The sequence below is a fragment of the Lolium perenne genome, chromosome 6 (genome assembly GCF_019359855.2).
Source record: "Lolium perenne isolate Kyuss_39 chromosome 6, Kyuss_2.0, whole genome shotgun sequence".
Classification (NCBI taxonomy): Eukaryota; Viridiplantae; Streptophyta; class Magnoliopsida; order Poales; family Poaceae; genus Lolium; species Lolium perenne.
In genome coordinates, this window is record NC_067249.2 from 33,856,177 (window position 1) to 33,874,144 (window position 17,968).

At 43.6% G+C, this 17,968-nt stretch overlaps 1 long non-coding RNA gene across 1 annotated transcript; it reads left to right on the plus strand.

Moving 5' to 3' along the window:
- Positions 1–16,524: 16,524 nt before the first annotated feature.
- Positions 16,525–17,455, plus strand: LOC127310811 (uncharacterized). The gene is made up of 2 exons (XR_011746295.1): positions 16,525–16,908; positions 17,026–17,455. It is a non-coding gene; the product is annotated as an uncharacterized lncRNA (long non-coding RNA).
- Positions 17,456–17,968: the final 513 nt, after the last annotated feature.

A 17,968-nucleotide genomic window follows, 5' to 3' on the forward strand; every position in this document is an offset into this window, starting at 1 on the left:
AGATACATGCATGCATCAACAACTGCATCCTCTACCGCGGTGAATACGAGAATTTGAATGAATGCCCGGTATGCACTGCATTGCGTTATAAGATCAGAGGCGATGACCCTGGTGACGATGTTGAGGGCCAGAAACCCAGGAAGAGGGTTCCCGCCAAGGTGATGTGGTATGCTCCTATAATACCACGGTTGAAACGTCTGTTCAGGAACAAAGAGCATGCCAAGTTGTTGCGATGGCACAAAGAGGACCGTAAGTCGGACGGGGAGTTGAGACACCCCGCAGATGGAACGCAATGGAGAAAGATCGACAGAGAGTTCAAAGATTTTGCAGCTGACGCAAGGAACATAAGATTTGGTCTAAGTACGGATGGCATGAATCCTTTTGGCGAGCAGAGCTCCAGCCATAGTACCTGGCCCGTGACTCTATGCATCTACAACCTTCCTCCTTGGTTGTGCATGAAGCGGAAGTTCATTATGATGCCAATGCTCATCCAAGGTCCGAAGCAACCCGGCAACGACATCGATGTGTACCTAAGGCCATTAGTAGATGAACTTTTACAGCTGTGGGGCAGTCCTGGTGTCCGTGTGTGGGATGAGCACAAAGAAGAGGAATTTGACCTACGAGCGTTGCTTTTCGTAACCATCCACGATTGGCCTGCTCTTAGTAACCTTTCGGGACTGTCAAATAAGGGATACAATGCATGCACGCACTGCTTACATGAGACTGAAAGTGTACATTTGCCAAATTGTAAGAAGAACGTGTACCTTGGGCATCGTCGATTTCTTCCGAAAGGTCATCCAGTAAGAAAGAAAGGCAAGCATTACAACGGCAAGGCAGATCACCGGCCGAAACTGCGGAACTGGCAGTGCTGAGGTATTTGATATGGTCAAGGATTTGAAAGTCATCTTTGGAAAGGGTCCTGGCGGACAATCAGTTCCGAAGGGAGCTGACGGGCACGTAGCCATGTGGAAGAAGAAATCTATATTCTGGGAGCTAGAATATTGGAAAGTCCTAGAAGTCCGCTCTGCAATCGACGTGATGCACGTTACGAAGAATATTTGCGTGAACATCCTAAGCTTCTTGGGCGTGTATGGGAAGTCAAATGATACAAAGGAAGCACGGCAAGACCAGCAAAGTTTGAAAGACCCTGATGACCGGCATCCGGAACGGTTTCAAGGTCGTGTCAGCTACGCTCTGACCAAAGAAGAGAAGGTCATCTTTTTTGAATGCCTGAGCAGTATGAAGGTCCCGTCAGGATTCTCGTCCAATATAAAGGGAATAATAAACATGGCGGAGAAAAAGTTCCAAAACCTGAAGTCTCACGACTGCCACGTGATTATGACGCAATTGCTTCCGATTGCTTTGAGGGGGCTCCTGCCGGAAAATGTTCGAGTAGCCATTGTGAAGCTATGTGCATTCCTCAATGCAATCTCTCAGAAGGTAATCAATCCAGAAGTTCTACCACGGTTACAGAACGATGTGATCCAATGTCTTGTCAGTTTCGAGTTGGTGTTCCCGCCATCCTTCTTCAATATTATGACGCACCTCCTGGTTCACCTAGTCGATGAGATTTCCATTCTCGGTCCTGTATTTCTACACAATATGTTCCCCTTCGAGAGGTTCATGGGAGTATTAAAGAAATATGTTCGTAACCGTGCTAGGCCAGAAGGAAGCATCGCCAAGGGCTATGGAAATGAGGAGGTAATTGAGTTTTGTGTTGACTTTGTTCCTGACCTTAATCCGATTGGTCTTCCTCAATCGCGGCACGAGGGGAGACTAAGTGGAAAAGGCACGATCGGAAGGAAATCAACGATATGTATGGACGGCCATTCTCGATCGAAGCACACCACACGCTTCGACCAATTCCAGCTTGGTGGCTCCGTACTTTGAGAAACACAAGAATATTTTACGCTCGAACAACCCTGGGAAGCCTGAATCCTGGATTAGGAAGGCCCACATGGAGACTTTCGGCAGTTGGTTGAGAAAACATTTAATGCATGACAATAAGGTTGTAGATCAGCTGTACATGTTGGCCAAGACACCATCTTCGACTATAACGACTTTCCAAGGGTACGAGATAAATGGGAATACATTTTACACGATCGTCCAAGATAAAAAGAGCACCAACCAAAACAGTGGTGTCCGCTTTGATGCAGCAACCGAGAATGGGCAAAAGGTCACATATTATGGTTACATAGAGGAGATATGGGAACTTGACTATGGACCCTCCTTTAGGGTCCCTTTGTTCCGGTGCAAATGGTTCAAGCTAACAGGAGGTGGGGTAAAGGTGGACCAGCAATACGGAATGACAATGGTGGATTTCAACAATCTTGGTTACCTTGACGAACCATTCGTCCTAGCGAAAGATGTCGCTCAGGTTTTCTATGTGAAGGACATGAGTAGCAAACCGAGGAAACGGAAAGATAAGAAAACGATCAGTACATCATGCGATGATCCAAAGCGCCACATTGTTCTTTCAGGGAAAAGAAACATCGTGGGAGTGGAGGACAAGACAGACATGTCAGAAGATTATAATATGTTTGCTGAAATTCCGCCCTTCAAAGTGAACACCGACCCAAGCATTAAGTTAAATGATGAGGATGCTCCATGGATACGGCACAATCGTAAGCAAGCAGGGACACAAGGGAAGAAATGATGTGTAATAATTTATTGTACCAAACTTTGTTGAATGAATCATGTGAATTATATTACCCGTGATGTGTTTGGTGTCCATTTTCGAATGATTCAATTGACTCGAGATAGCACTGATGATACATGAAATTTGGAGTGACTAAGTCATACTCCTGCATACATGAAATTTGGAGTGACTAAGTCATACTCCTGCATACAGGAAATTTGGAGTGACTAAGTCATACTCCTGCATACATGAAATTTGGAGTGATTTAGTCATACTCCTGCCTAGGCGTATAATATGCATACTCGTAGTCTTCATAGCCGCCACCGTTGTACTGGTAGTCGTCGCCTTCTAAGTTGCCGGCGTCGTCGTCGCTGCTGTCGTCGCTGTCGTCGGGCGGCGCTCGTGGCTCGAACTGAGGGTAGCGCAGGCGGGGGATATCGCCAGCCGTGATGTAGTCCATGACGCTCTGCAGAGTCCGGCCGTACCACCATAGCCGACGGCCGGCCTCGTGGAAGTTTCCAGGAGGCAGACCGTCCTCCTCATACACAGCGAGCGCCCTCTCACGCCGATTGATGAAGAAGGCGTCCCAAGTATGCTGGTTATCGGGATGCCAGCGGGATTCATCCGCTGCTCCGGCGTGAGGTCGAGGTAGTAGTGGTTCGTGATGGCCGCCGGCGCGCGGTACACGAGGGACGGGAGGGACCGGCACGCCGCCGGCGCTTAGGCTCCAGCCGGCAGGGACGCGGTAGTCCGGAGGGCAAGGGTAGTTCGAGGCGCAAAGCTCCTCCACCTGCTGGTAGGTTAGAGTGAGTGCGGTGGAAGCCATGAGAGAGTGATGAGAGATTGTAGAGATGTGATAATGCTGGCCAAGCCGGGCTACCTATATGTAGTGACAAATGGCGGGAAAAATGGGAGCGGGAAGACAGGAGGCAGGAAGAAAGAGGCGGGAAGAAAGAGGCGGGAAGAAAGTGGCGGGAAGAAAGTGGCGGGAAGAAAGAAATTTTTTGATATATTATTTTTCTGATTTTTTTGATATATTATTTGTATTTTTAAGAATTTGAATTGAATTAGTTTTATTTTTTTGATTTTTTTGATATATTATTTGTATTTTTAAGATTTAGAAATGAATTAGTTTTATTTTCCTGAATTTTTTCATACATTATTTGTATTTTTAACATTTAGAAATGAATTAGTTTTAATTTTCTGAATTTTTTGATATAATATTTGTATTTTTAAGATTTTGAATTGAATTAGTTTTGTTTTTCTGAATTTATTGATATATTATATGTATTTTTCAGATTTTGAAATGAATTAGTTTTATTTTTCTTTACTTTTTGATATATTATTTGTAATTTGAAAAAGAAAAGTAATTTGAAAAAGAAAAGTAATTTGAAAAAGAAAAGTAATTTGAAAAAATACCTTTAGTCGCGGTTGGCCTCGCCAACCGCGACTAAAGGGTATTTTTCCGCGGGAAACGAAAACCCGGCGAAAATACCCTTTAGTCGCGGTTGGTGTGGCCAACCGCGACTAAAGGGTACCCTTTAGTCGCGGGTCGCCTCCCCAACCGCGACTAAAGGGGGGGGTTATTATAAATACGCGCGCGGCGGCGAGCGGCCAGTTCATCTTCTTCTCCGCGCGAACGACGAACTCGCGATCTGCAGCGAAGCCCTGCCCGCCGTCGCCGTCGCTCCTCACGCCGCCGTCGCCGTCGCTCCTCACGCCGCCGTCGCCGTCGCTCCTCACGCCGCCGTCGCCGCGCCCGAGCCGCCGAACGCGCGCCGCCCCGTTCTTCGACCGCGCCGCCGTCGTCTCGCCGTCCCGACGCCAACAACCGCGCCGCTCGCCGCTCGCCGCCGTTCCCAGCGCAGAGCCGCGTGCTGTGTGCTTGTCGGCGCCACCGCGCGCCCCACTCGCAGCGCCGCCGCTTGCCCGCCGCCGCCGCCCACCGTATCCCGCGCGCTGCGCCCGGGAGAGAGAGAGAGAGGGCGCGGGGAGCGCCAGTACATGGCCGGCGCCCCTGCCTCTCTCGGTTTTTTTTTGTTTTTTTTTGTTTTTTTAACTTAACTAAAAATTTGTATACTAACAAAATTTTGACTTAACGAAATTTAACAAATATGTAATATATAGTATAATGTATATAATTTTAATTTGTACTCCCTCGAAATTTTGACATAACAAAAATTTACTTAACAAAAATGTGTTAGGTTAACAAAAATTTACACATGTAATAGTATAATGTAACTAAAATTTTACTTAACAAAATTTAGACTTAATGTAACTAAAATTTTACTTAACAAAATTTAGACTTAATGATCAAAATTTTACTTAACAAAATTTAGACTTAACTTAAGAAAAATTTTACTTAACAAAATTTAGACTTAATGATCAAAATTTTAACTTAACAAAATTTAGACTTAATGATCAAAATTTTAACTTAAGAAAAATTTTAGTTAACAAAATTTAGACTTAATGATCAAAATTTTAACTTAACAAAATTTTATTTGGGATCGAGAGGGGGCGGCGAGGGTTATTTGTCCTCGGCACCGCCACCGCCCTCTCGGTCACCGCCACACCGGTCTCTCGGTCACGCGGTCACTGCGTCCCCCTTTCGCCACCGCCACCGGTCTCTCGGTCACGCGGTCACTGCGTCCCCCCTTTCGCCACCACCACCGTTCTCTCGGTCACGCGATCAATGCGTCCCCCCTCTCGCCTCCCTCGTCGCCCTCTCTCTTTATATGTAGAAGAGATATGATAATGCTGGCATATACACAATTAATTTGTTTTGACTACATGTTTTCAGGACTGACATATGGCGGACGATAAAGCTGACCCGATTCTGGACAACTATGATCCGGACGCTGAAGACCATATGTTCGGCATCATAAAAGGCGATATTCTATATGTGCCGACCGGACAAGAAGAAGATGATATCTCTTCTTATCTGAACCTTGAGGGTGAAGATGAAGGGCGCCGTCAGCAAGATGATGCCGAAGAAACGTCGATAAACGACGATCTTCAATTGGAAGTAGCAACCACCTCCGGCGCCGAGGTATATATATACATTGAGCCTCTGGTGATACAAACTAACTGATTTGAATAAATATGTGTGTACTAACGCGCGCGACTCTCTTTCTTATTTTAGCCCTCGGCCGGATCGTCGAAAAAATCGAGTACGTCGTCAAAGCGTGGCGCAACCAAGACGATGAAACCAAACGAAACATGCACCATCGAGGTTGTCGATGAAGAAACCGGCAGGCCGCTGGAGCCCAGCAAGAACGCCACCAAGTTTATCAGCCAATGCGGAGCCGTTGTTAGAGACAACGTCTCGATCACCGTACAGGAGTGGAATGAGCCAAAGAAGGCACGTCTTGGTTTCACTTTTGTCGATAAGAGAACAAAAAAAGATTGCTTCAACAAGCTTATGGAACATTTCGTTCTACCTCCGAAATACCGCAAATACGATGAGGCGGGTAACAAGATTCAGGAAAACAAGGAGAGGTGCAAGCTAGTCAAACGGTTCGCTCTTTCTAAGATGTCCAACGCATTCCGGAAATACAAGCAAAATCTAGCCCATGACTTTGTCAAGCAGGGCAAGACTCCGGATTTCAAAGGACAATATGAGAAACTGCAACATGATTGGCCAGAATTTGTGAAGCAAAAGAAATCGGAGCAGTTCCTTGAAATGTCGAAAAAAAATAAGAAGAATGCGGCCAAGAAGGAGTACAATCATATTATGGGGCCAGGAGGGTATCGCTTTTGGCAGCCTAGGTGGGAGAAGATGGAGAACGAGCTGAGGACGCGAGGAATCCATCCAGGTACGGAGGGATGGGACCCAAGGGCCAAAAGCTGGTGGTACGGGCATGGGGGATCGCTGAACCCGGAGACAGGGGAGTGTGTTTATCAGGGCAAAATAATTAAACCCACCCAAAAGCTTATTGAGGCAATGAGGGATGCTCAAGAGGGGAGGATCAAGTTCAACAGAGAGAACGACGCCCTGACAAAAGCCCTCGGGAATCCTGAACACGGAGGACGTGTACGAGGCATGGGGCCCATTTCGTGGAAAGTAGGGTTTCCCCAGAACGATGACCCGTACGGTTACAGAAGCCGTAAGAGAAAGATGGATCGGGATGCAGATGTTGTGGCGAAGTTGGTAACGGAAATGGATGTGATGAAGAAAACCGTGAGTGTACTAGTAGCCGAAAGAGATGCAGCTCGGGCGCAGCATGAAGATCATCCAATGGATCTCGGAAGCCAGCAGCGGAGAAGAAGCAGCGTGGCTTCCACGGAGGCCTCACCGGCTGGTGCACCGACGATCGAAATTACTGCACCGGAGCCTCTGGTGGTCGAAATTACTGCACCGGAGCCTCCTCGCTACCCCGTGGACGATATAAAGGAGATGAAAGCATGTCATCTGTATTATCCTATCGGGAACATGTCCATGAAGGTAGCCATCGGCAGTGCTTTACCACCTGGAGCACTCCACCACAACAACCCCATTCAAGATGGCTATGCTCGTGTCACGGTGGAGGAGATAGTACAAGGGTTTGAGGACCTGGACATTGACATTGCTACACCTGAAGGGGTGAAAAGACTTGGAGATGTCAAGCGCCAGTTCATTCTATGGCAGAAGAAATTTATCAAGTTTCCAGGCGAGGCGCCAACAAGTCCACCCCCCTACGGTGGTGGTGGTGGCGGTGGCGGTGGCGGTGGCGGTGGCGGTGACGGTGGCGGTGGCGGTGGTGGTGGTGGTGCTTCACCTACACCTCCTTCACGTCAGCCGACGCCGCCCCCCAATTCACCTCCGGCGGGTGATCAGACACCGCCCCCCAATCCACCTCCGGCGAAGAAGCAGAAGCAGTCCTGGGTTATTAACCCGGACCCTTATGTACCTAGAACCACAAAGATACCAGAGCCATCACTGAAGCCTCTCCCCACAAGGCCTTGGGAACGTAGTGCCGAGGAAGTCGACGCACACGCGGCTGCTGAATATGAGAAATGGAAGGCGGACTGCAAGAAGAAAAGAGAGCCCGAGCCCAAGCAAGTATTTTCTGACAAGGAAAAGATCTGGGCTAAGTCATTTTTGAACACACCGTCCCAAGCCGCGAAGAATCTGCCTGACGACTATTTACGTGAACTTCGTAGGCAAGCACTCGCGTTCAAGAGGAACCAAGAGTTGGCGGAGAAGAAAGCCTTGGAGGAGGCCGAGAAAAATTTAGAAAGGGGGAAAGAAGTTGCCCAGCTCGGGGAACAAAGTAAACAATCGATCGCCCCGCTCATAGTGCAAGCCGCCGGTCCGGATGCCCCCGATATCATAGCAGCTGCGGCAGCACATGGATTGACTGTAACGAGTGCCAGAGAACAAGCGGCCGACTTAGGTATCACTCTTCGTGCACTGTTAGGCCTTGATGAGGCGCCAATGAAGGACGTAGTATTTACATATGTGAAGAATGGCCCTCTCGTCGAGCCTGCGCAGGAAGAGGATCTACCTCGACAAATGAAAGGTCTGCTAAATTGGTACAAGGGTTACATAAAACATAAAAACACCAAAGACTATATTTATGCGGAAGTTAGATATGAGCATCACTTCAAACATTACTATGTACAAATTCATCTGAGTGAATTGTTCCAGCTTTTCAATCTGCGCGACCTCGACAAATCTATCATCAGTTGCTACGTTACGTAAGTGATTTATTAATTTCTACCCCATCTCGTTCATTGCCTGCACTATATATATATATATATATATATATATATATATATATATATATATATATATATATATATATATATATATATAGGTCTGCTATTCTCGAACCGGTTCGAGAATAACTATTCTCGAACCCTTTCTGAACTTCCCGGTACATGGATCTGAACTTCTTCTTCCGTGAATCTGAACTTCCCGACGGACTTCAATATTGTACAGGGCGAACTTCCGAAACTTGATTCTAGTTTGAAGTGAACTTCAGAAAATATAGCGACCTTCCGTCGCATCTGAACTTCTCTGGAACCACTTGTGAACTTCTCGACGGAATACCAGAATTGCATGTTCGTGCGGACACTATTTTCATGTTGATTTTCATACCGCTTATCGGATTGATGCATGCAATATACCGTTGGATTCGCATGGAAATTTCGCAACTTTTTCATGTTCATTGTTTTCCCAAATTCTGTATTGTTTAAAACTAATTTTAAATATAGAAAACAACGTTTTCGCGGATTTCTCTATTTTCGTGCAGTTTTGGGGTTCTAGTTTTCAAACAGTTTATCGGACCGATTCGTATGATATACCATTGGAAAGCTATTGACAAGGCGCACCTTTTTCATGTACAACATCTTTCCAAATTCTCTGTGGTTTAAGAGCAGATTTGAAAATACGTGATTCCGCTTTTTTAACTTCTCGGTTTTTCGTACTGTTTTTGGGGTCTTATTTTCGAACCACTTGTCGGAATGTTCCAAATGTTATTGCGTTGGAAAGATATTGACTAGGTGCACCTTTTTCGTGTTAAAGGTTCTTCCAAATTCTATAGGTTTTAAGTTTAATTTTTGAAATACGCAAAAGCGAAGATAACGCCGACACGAGAATATTTTTGAAATTGGCTCATCTAGATTGATTAGGTGTGGTATTGTGGTGTGTTGGGGTATTAATAGAGTTATATGATTGCTAATTGTATGTGGCGTTGGTCAATTTACGCAATCAGATGCCATATGAATGATTTCTATGCCTATGATTTCCGCCCATAAAAATAGAGTACGTGAGCTGCTCAAATATGGAAGTGAACTTCTCGATATCAGTTAGTGAACTTCTGGTCGTGGTATAAAAGTTTCATGAATATCCAAAGTACATGAGTTGCTTCAATATGTAAGTGAACTTCTCGATATTTGTTAGTGAACTTCTAGTCGGGGTATAAAAGTTACATGAATATTCAAAGTACATGAATTGCTCCAATATGGAAGTGAACTTCCTCCGAAGCTCCAATAAGCGTGTCAACAGAATACTCACTTTGAATGCTCAAATAAGTGTGTATTGAACTGTTTTTTGTTGTTGTAATGAACTTCCTCCGTTGTCCTAGTGAACTGGTGTACACATATGTAACCTAAATCATGTAATTCCCTGTACATGCATTAACAGAAACATATCATGGATGGCAAAATTGAACTTTCCAATTGCATTACTGAGTTTCCGCAATAAAAGTTAAACTAATAATTATTAGTACTTCTCCACAACTAAACAGAAAAAATTGCGACATGTTCAAGACTAACTTTTTCTGGCAATTGTGCTAAACTCGTAGCACATTTAATGTGAACTTCCAAGTGAAAAAGTACCAATGCACCTGGGAAAGAAAAGTGAACTGTCTGGAGCTAACCAAGTGAACTTGACAACCAAAGGTAAAGTGCACATAATAGCAAAATCAAAGAGTGAAAGTACTGTAAACGAAGTGCAAGTCACAGGAATACATTTCCAATCATAAAACACTCAATCTGTAAATGAAAATCACACACACACATAGCAGCCACAAGTTCATAGTTACACAGGTCATTGAGCAAGTTCGCAAACCAGCTGCTGCATCTGTTTTCACAACCCAGCCAGACGCGGTTCGCGAGTAAATTTATACTCAATACGCTAGCAAGTGACCTTGAAACAGCAGCCCAGCTTGTCACCATCATTTACATTTGTACGCAATAGCCAGATTAGGCGTAACATACTCGTATAATCTTCAACAATCTTCATTATATTATCTGAGGCTGATATACCATCTGTTCGTTTGGGTTCCTCAAATTCACATGAGATTTTACCTGAAACAACAAGATGCCTGTCAGTCACTTTCTGATAACTCTATGCTAATAATTACATCTAGCTCCACTAGCATCAGCATGCGCGTGTAGGTTCAAATAGGAAACATAGCATATATATGAGTTGAGAGATTTAAAGTTTAGACCATTTAGTGCACTTCTCAAAAACATGGATTACGCCTTCTCTGAGAAATATCCAAACTTCTCCACGAACAAACTAGTATTTGATGATAACATATATACTTTGGTATAACCGAACTGCTCACAGTTAACATGTGAACCGCCCAGTGCTATGAAAGACACAAGCAAGTACGGTCAAAATAAAATCAAAAGAGTGAACTCCATATGAGAATAGAGCGAACACACATACACACAGCTAACCTAAGAAGAGTGAACTTTTCAGGAACAAATAAGTGAACTTCTCCATAGCAAAGAACAAATAAACCACATATGAATTAATTTTATTTGTATAAATAGAGATGCTATTTTTTCTAGATTGGCTGACAGTGAACTTATGGCAAAGCTTTCACCACAGAAATAAAACTTCTACAAAATGATATGTAAACTTTTCTTCGTAAGCAAAATGAACCTCTACATTTTATTTCTTTCTTGCTTGTGGTTTTAACTAAAAAGGTAGACAGAATAAACTTCCTGATAATAAAGACGAACTTCCTTTTTCTGAATAATGTGAACTATACTAGTCCATACTTAGGTTGAACAAGCGAACTTGCATTTTTAATAAAAGCGAACTTCAGTCTATGAAACAATAAATTTTCAAACAAAAATTAGTAAACTTCATATGTGAACTAGGTGAAATTGTTTTTATGTGCAGCTAATGCATCAATGGAAACTGCACGACGGCTAATACATCAGCAGCATCCAACAGCATATCATGAGCAATGATGAACTGTACCACAACATATTTGCTACTGTACTGTTTAACTGAACGTTTTTCCCCTCACGCAGTGAACTTACCCTAAAAAGAGATGTGAACTTCATAGCCAGTCAGTTGCAAAAACATCTCAGCCTAACGAGGAACTTGGTGTGCACTGATGTTCACCAACCCGATGCGGAGGTAGGTGCGCCGAGGGATGTTCACCAACGCCCATGCGAACTGCAGTGCTCCACAATTATATCCGAACTTCTAGTTTTCTACATCTGTACCATCAACAAAGAGTAACTTTTCAGCATATCAATGGAGAACTTCCACGTGGTACAACCATAAAAGTCAGTAACGAATAATGTAAAGAGAAAGTGGAAATATGCAAGTCAGAGACGAGATTTTCAAGTTATAAATGAGATGACAATAGTAAAGATTCTGATTCAGTAGTGTTTCTTACATGTACGAACAAAGGGCATCATAAGGATAGTAGTGGACACCAGTATATTCTCAAAAATAAAAGAAAACAGTACATAATGCTCTCATACAACAAAACAACACAGAGAGTGGAAAGGTGCAATCGATAAAGCTTGAACTAATGTTACATCGCTGAATATCATAGGAGAACACATAATTTATATCAATGATTTCAGTATATGATGTCTTAACACAATGCAAAAAAAAGCCATGTTGAACATATGGTAGAAAATGCCAAGCAACCAAGTGAGGAGCAAACCACTCTATTAGAAAGTGACAGAAAGGTCACAATAACTGCTGACAAACTACACTTCCTGACAGGATAAAACTAAATTTTCACATAGAGAATAGGTGAACTTCCTCACGAGGGCGATGTGAACTTGCTGACAAAATAATTGACGAGGCGAATTCACGGGAAAGAAGAGGCGAGCTTCACAATATAGTTGATGTGAACTTCTACCATGTGCACCTGTAAAAAGACAGAACAATAAATTGTGAACTACAGTTTGTCCGCTTATGTTATCTCTGTAAATTTTACATATATAAATAGTGAACTTTCAAGTGCATACAGATTGAACTTCATAGTAAAACAAATACAAAATCCATGTGCGGCCAGAACTTCCTTTTAAAGAATGAACTCCTAGTGAATACCAAACAAAATCCTATCAGCGGTTTAGAGCAGCGCCTATTTTTTAACTTCCCTGCAGATTGGTATTGCTTTATTAATTTCTGAACTACAGTTTTCTGTTTTTTACATGGTAAACTCTAATGCACTCTTGGATTAGTATTCGATCACTTTTGGAGAAGCAAACTGTTTTCATATTAAAAACATTTACTGAGCACAAACTATTTTTATAAGTTCTGGAAAATGCTAAAAATGCTTTTGCCATCAGGAGCCCCAAAGGTCCTGCCATACAGATGATACAATTTATTATCTAGGGCGCACTGTAGTGACCTCAAAAAGAAATGGTATAGCATAAAGCTAGATACAGTGTTACACTCGCAGAACAACATAGGTATCAACATTGATTCACAAGATACATTTGAGTTTCAGCACATTATAAAAAGCAAGTGAACTTCACCTCATAGACGAACTGAACTTTTATCAATTAAAGTAGTGAACCTCAGAACCACACTGTTTATTAATTAACTAGAATTCCATGTACTTGACTGAACTCTGTGGTAGGAAGGAAGTGAACTTCAGACTAGAATTTTTTTAACTTCCAATTGTGTGTTATTACATCATCATGAACACAGGATTGAAAATTTTGATGGTCTTTGCCTAAGAAGCGGTGACAGAAAAGACAACTTGGCTGAGAAAGATAACAACGCATTCCTATACGCAATCCACTCTTTTCCGTCATCTACTGCCAACAACACCAGGAGGAACTGCAAACGACCACCACGACGAGCGTATTTGAGCAAACTAGTCGATTTTAACAAGTGTATTTCTCAGGTCTAACGAGTGAACTATCATCGGTGATAAATTTTACAGGAATTGTAGTTTTTTACAAGAATGTTTTTTCGTGAGAGAACAAACAACATATAGCTATGTAGTGAACTTTCTTTCTTTCTTCAGAGCGCAGCTATATTTACTTTTACAGTGTTTTTTGCACATAATTTTCCAGTGGTACTTCACAGGCAGAAATAAGAAAACTTGCCAGGCTTACGAAGTGAACTGTGGGAAGAAATAGCTTTAAACTTTTCAACATAACAAATAGAACTCCCAAATCGCTGCAAGTACTACTCCAAAATTCAAAGGTGGCTGAACTTCCTGGCGCACACCGCAATTTTATCTCTTATCTATCGGCAGTATAGAACCCAAGATACAAAACAATATAAGTAGAAGTTCATGTCAAATCACATGCCCCTCTACTCCCTATATCTAACTAAAATCCAAGCTCTTAACACATTTTTCCTTCGGTTGTGAACTGAGAAAGAAAGCTACCAACTAAAAGTGCTTCCGGTATCAACGCACTAATTGGGAAATTAAACCCCCACTCTAGTAAACTTAAAAAAAAAGTAAACTTCACGTTCTTGTGGAATTGAACTTCTTCCCATCAAACAAAAGTAAATTTTAAAACCATAGTGCCGTATTCAGAAAACAACAACTTCCAGCACATGCAAAGTGAGCTTCCAGAAAAAGTTAATGAACTTCTGACAAAATTGGATTTCACGTACTTTAAACAAATAGAAAGCCTTCATATATATGATGGACTGATCTTAGTGACAGCACATACCTTAGCATTTTTTGCGCCAGGATGGTAAGCTCTCTGTAGTCTTTTGAGGGATTCAACATGATGGACTGATTCGCCTGTGAACTAAAGAATTTCAGAGGCATGATGCACACCATAGACTGATCTTCGGAAGAGCACAAGACTGAACTTCACAGTTTGCTTTTTGTGTGATTGATAGCTAGCGATTAACAAGACACCTGAAATATGGAAATATTACTATGTTGAGGAGTTCACTTTTCTGCACGAAGTAGAGTACGTGAACTTCAAAAGGAAATTTTGAACCCTCACTGGCTACTATGGTAATAAAAGCATCACACCCGTTGCTATTCTAAAACAGATATACACACACGTTGCAAAAATACCAGGAGATTGACGTCAGTGGACGCCCGCAGCGGCAATTTTGAATTCCAACTTGCCGTAGCGCTTCTGAATTCCAGCGACGGTGTGATGGCGCCTGGCAAATTCTTTACCGTAGTAGTTTAGCTCTGAACTAGGTGCAGTTCTGAAATGAAACATCATAAGTTCAGAACTAGCAAGGGTTTAGCACAACTACATGATCGGTTCTTTTGTGCCACAAAAGATAGAGAAAAAAAATACACAGGCATATAAGTTCACATAGTAGAAGTGAGCTCACTTTTTAGACACAAAGAAGTGAGCTCCTATGATAAAACATGTGAACTTTGCCAGCGTTGTAGTGAATTTAGTGACTTCAAAATGTGAACTCCGTTGACAGTGAAGAGAAAGAGAAAGAGCAGTCGGTAGTTCACTAATCCGACAGATATATGAACTTTCAGCATAACACACATAGCCCATAGCAGATAGCACTGCATCAGCTCAGAGGAATTACACTGCAAGCAGCAGTTTACAAACCATCCATCAGCAGAATAGTCCTTTCCTACCATTCCAAAGCATCAGCGTCTATTTTTATTTGTATTACTGAACACATATACAAGAAGAACCGACACCTCTTTATCCATGCAATGCAAGGGAAAAATCAAACACCAGATCCCTGCAAGATCATGAATTGAACCTTTTTATCTACAAAAAGTGAACCCCGCTGCTGTACCAAATGAAATTCTCATAAATATAAAAGCTAACTCCACATTCTTCTTTTTTTTAACTGGTTCTTAACGTGTTCTCTTAAGTGAAGCTATCCGAGAAACTAAATGAACTCGCGAAAAATATGAAGTGAACTGCCTCTTTTGAATAATGTTAACTTCTCTTTGTATTCACAAAACTTATCTACTGCATTTTTATTTTGCTTTCATGAATAGAAAAATGATTCTCACAGCCATATCAACAAGCACATAGGGAGCACCAAACTTCTATCAGAAAACAATATCATTTTGCATTTTTTTTTGGTCAAAACTACTCTGCATCACAGGGAAAAGTTTAACACGCAAATAGATCACGGGAGAGAGAGAGAGCTGCGAGTGCTGTTTTTTTTCATGCCTTGCTTGCTAGGAGCTACTTTGCTAAGAGCACTAACTGATGTTCAGAAACGGCGAGCAACAAGTTCAGAACAGAAGTTAAGTGGAAAGCACAAGTAGAAGATGTCAAACCTGGCGGTTAGCAACATTCCGGTCCTGGCCTAATTGGACTGCTCCATGATGTCAAAAAATAATCGACTTAACTGCCCGTAGATGAGAAGTGAGCAGCCGTTCTTACCTGTCTGTCGAGGCTGAAAACTGCACAGCAGTTGAAAACTGAACAGCGCTAGGTGAACTCCCAGGCGGCTCACATTCGAGCTGCAGGGAAGGGGAGGACCGCGCGCCAGGTGCAGTGGATTGGAGCAGTGGCGCGCGAAGCTGCAGGGGATGGGGTGTGCTGCTCAGGTGCTGCAGGGGAGGGGATTTGGCGATGCGCGAACTACAGGGGATAGGATGGGTTGCTCAAGAGCAGCAGGGGAGGGGATTTGACGGTGCACGAGGTGCAGGGGAGGAGATCGGCGGAGTGCGAGCTGGGAGGAGGGGCGCCGCCGGCTGGTAGGTCGCGAGAGGTGGCGCTGGCGGGGAGCACCCGGCGCCGGCTATACGTGGGATTCGGGCACGGGGTTGGTGGAAGATAGGGGATTCGGTGCCGGCCGCCGGGAAGAAGGTGCTGCACCGATGTGGTGCTACCACCAGTGAAGAAGGTGAGGCGGGGATTCAGTGCCGGCCGCCGGGAAGAAGGTGGGGCAGGAGTTGGGACTGGCCGCTGGGAAGAAGGCGGGGCGGGAGTTTGGGCCGGCCGCCGGGAAGAAGGTGGGGCGGGAGTTGGGGACGGGCGGCGCGGTTGGGAAGAAACTGGGAAGTTCACAGGCCGACGTCGGTGGGTTTTCTCACGCCGAGTTGGTTCGGGAGTTTATCGGTGGTTCGACTCGGCGTGGACCAGGGGGTTCGAGAATAAGTATTCTAGAACCCTCTTAAGGGGGGTTCGAGAATAGTTGGGCTCTATATATATATATATATATATATATATATTGTCCTAACTATCTTGTTGTGTACGCTATTATGCAGAATGAAGAAGCGGGAAATGCGAATAAGGAACATCCATGATGTTGGGTTCATTGACCCACAAATCGTTAATTCATATGTGTTAGAACACCACCCCGCCGACGTGGAGGATGACCTGTGGCGGTTTATTAGAAAACAGAAACTCAAAAGTGATATTCTATTTCCTTACCATTTTGGGTGAGTGTTTCTGTCTTGAGCACATTCTCTTTTGTTTACTCCATGCATGGTATGTGGCTAATCGATGAGTTATGCATGACTGTGCATGTATCGTGTCCGCAGGTTCCACTGGATTCTTATGGTAATTCAAGTTCAGACCTCCTCAGTTCTCGTCCACGACTCTCTGAATATGGATCCGGCGCTTTGGGCCGACATGAGAAAAATGATGCAAAAGTAATTATTTTCATTCATTTGCGCTCTATATCGATCGGCCTATTTCGTTCATCATTTCCTAATATCAAGTAACTAATTAATAACTCTCTTGTTCATTTAATTTTCTTTGCCTCGTAGGGTTTGGAGACGGTTCGTAGATACCAAGGTCGGTGAATTCAAAAAAGAGCTACATTTTAAAATGGCAGTGCGGACGACTGGGGATATTCAGCCACCGGGGACCAATCTATGTGGATACTATGTTTGTGAGAGGATCCGGAGATACTGCAATGAGCGGGACCAGAAGTGTGAGAACAACATCCTGAGGAATAACCTCCGGAAGACGCTTAGTCCAGAAGCTCGCTTCCGACCACTTCAAGAGGAACTAGCTGGATGGTTGGCGAGGGAAGTCATCGATCCTAGAGGAGAACACCATTACGATGACGTAGAACTTTATATGCACTAAATTATGGATGGAAACTTGTTCAAAATTGTATATGGTCATCCGATATTGAATATATATTGTATATGGTCATCCGATATTGAATATATATTGTATATTCCTCTTGAATTCTTTTTGGTTCTAATTTCAAATTTGTTTGAAATTGTACATTCATATGCATGTATGTAGTACCGTAGAATATGTGAAACTCCTTCAAAATCAAAACCCAAAAGAAATAAAACAATACAAATTAAAAAGAAACCAGATTTAGGGGGAGGGGGGGCTAAACCCTAAACCCTGCGGAGGCCTTTAGTCGCGGTTGGCCAGAAGAACCGCGACTAAAGGTCCTCCGCCCTGGCGCTCGCCTGCGGCCCACGTGGACGGGCCTTTAGTCGCGGTTCATAAGGAACCGCGACTAAAGGGGGGGGGCCTTTAGTCGCGCTACTTTGGTTGCGGTTGCGCAACCGCGACTAATGGCAGTTGCGAACCGCGACCAAAACCCCTTTTTCCACCAGTGATTGTGGGGAGGTGGTGGGGTTGCGCAGCGACTAGAGAATATATAGGGCGGCGGCACAAGAGAGGGTACGCCATATAATCAAACGTCAACGTCCTTGCTGGTATCTTATGCCCCGTTGATCTTCT